A 1874-nucleotide genomic window follows, 5' to 3' on the forward strand; every position below is an offset into this window, starting at 1 on the left:
AATTTGTAGCCATTTTAAAAAAGCTAGCAGAACACTGTGAATTTAAAGAAATGTTAAATGATGCCCTGTGTGACAGGTTAGTGTGTGGCCTCTACAGTGAAGCTATATGGAAGCGCCTACTGACAGAGGCTCAGCTTACCTTACAGAAGGTTGTTGATATTGCTGTCTCCATGGAACTGGCTACAAGGGAGGCGCAATACATCGGTGCATCCCCTAGGGTGCAAAAAGTGTCACAAGAACCGACCCACAAAACGGTGCAGAGTCAAGAATGTTACCGCTATGGTAAGCCGGGTCACCAGGCATCAGAATGCTGGTGTAAGGACCTGGTGTGTCGACACTGTGGCAAAAAGGGACACATTGAGTGTGCCTGTAAACCAAAGAAAAAGAGGCCTGTGGTCTGGCCGACAAAAAGAGGAACCCTGCATACCCTAGAGCAAACTCTCTGGCCTCAACTGATTTCTTCCTAAACCGGCTCCCCCCCAAGGATATAACAATGGGCCCACGGAGGGGTGACCCGCCCCACATCCCCAGTGTTCCCCCCTGCATGGGTGGCCGTTTGGGGGAGACTCAGCCACCCCTGGCCTCTTAGACGGGCTGTGGCTAAAACACTGGCCTTGCTGTGAGCAGGATTTGAACCTGTGCAGGGAAACCCTCTTGGATTTCGAGTCCAACACCTTAGCCACTCGGCCATCACAGCTGTGAGCAAAGCAGCCCCCTAAGGCCAGAGAAACGCCCAGGCCTGACGTCATCTGAACTGCAGAATTCAAACAGCAAACCTGGCTCCCAAAGCACCAGGGGGAATTTGGGGCTCTCGTTCCTTCGCCGTGTGGTTAAGCACCAAACCAGCACCCTCCTGTGGGGTCTGTCATTGTTCCTCTCCACACTGTAACGATCGAGACAGGGAGAGGTCAGACAGTGAGGTAGAATCCAGCTCTGCCCCCCACCAGCTCCCGGCTCTATCCGCCAATGGACTGACTTTCTCGCTGGATTAAACTGTTTGTATTGGACTCTTTTCTCTTTCCTCTGCAGCCTCCACCACGTGGCTGTAAACCGACACTGATTGTTATGCAAAGGAACAGTGAAGCATTCCCAATACTAACAATACCCTAATTCACCTAATTCAATGCAGGAGTCGCCGAGCGAGATCACCCTGAGGAGGATCAGTGACAGAGATAGAGAGCGCATGCTGCGTGAAAGCCAGCACAAACCAGGGGCCTATGCTGCCATGCTCGTGGAGGCAATGCTTCCAGAGTACCTGAGGATAGCCTGGCGCGGAAAAGTGTCCTACCACGGAGCACGCAATAAGACAGCTCTCCCCAGGAACCTCATGCGGAGGCTTTTCGATTACCTGCAGGAGAGCTTCTCGGAGATCTCCCAAGAGGATTTCTGTTCTATCCCCATATATATTGACCTTCTTTTCAACTAGTAACTATTCCTGCTCCATTATAAATAAAGGTTTACATGTTTAAAGCACATACCAAGTGATCCTTCCCCTGATTCAGGGTCCGTGTTAATGGGTGGGGAGGGTTGGTAGGGGATCTCAGTGAGAGTGATGAACAGATCCTGGCTGTAGGGGAAATCAGCGTTGTAAGCGCTGTCGACTGCCTCGTCGTCCTCATTTGCTTCCTCATCTTCCCCATCCACAAACATCTCCGAGGAACCGGCCGTCGACACTATCCCATCGTCAGAGTCCACGGTCAGTGGTGGGGTACTGGTGGCGGCCGCACCTAGAATTGAATGCAGTGCCTCGTAGAAGCGGCATGTCTGGGGCTGGGCTCCGGAGGGTCCGTTTGCTGCTTTGATCTTTTGGTAGCCTTGTCTCAGGTCCTTGATTTTCACGCGGCACTGCGTTGTATCCCGGCTGTATCCTCTGT

At 52.2% G+C, this 1874-nt stretch overlaps 1 non-coding gene across 1 annotated transcript; it reads right to left on the bottom strand.

The window, feature by feature from the left end:
* Positions 1-615: 615 nt before the first annotated feature.
* Positions 616-697, bottom strand: TRNAS-CGA. Its single transcript has one exon. It is a non-coding gene; the product is annotated as a tRNA-Ser (tRNA).
* Positions 698-1874: the final 1177 nt, after the last annotated feature.

The sequence above is a fragment of the Mauremys mutica genome, chromosome 10, assembly GCF_020497125.1.
Source record: "Mauremys mutica isolate MM-2020 ecotype Southern chromosome 10, ASM2049712v1, whole genome shotgun sequence".
NCBI classification, from domain to species: domain Eukaryota; kingdom Metazoa; phylum Chordata; order Testudines; family Geoemydidae; genus Mauremys; species Mauremys mutica.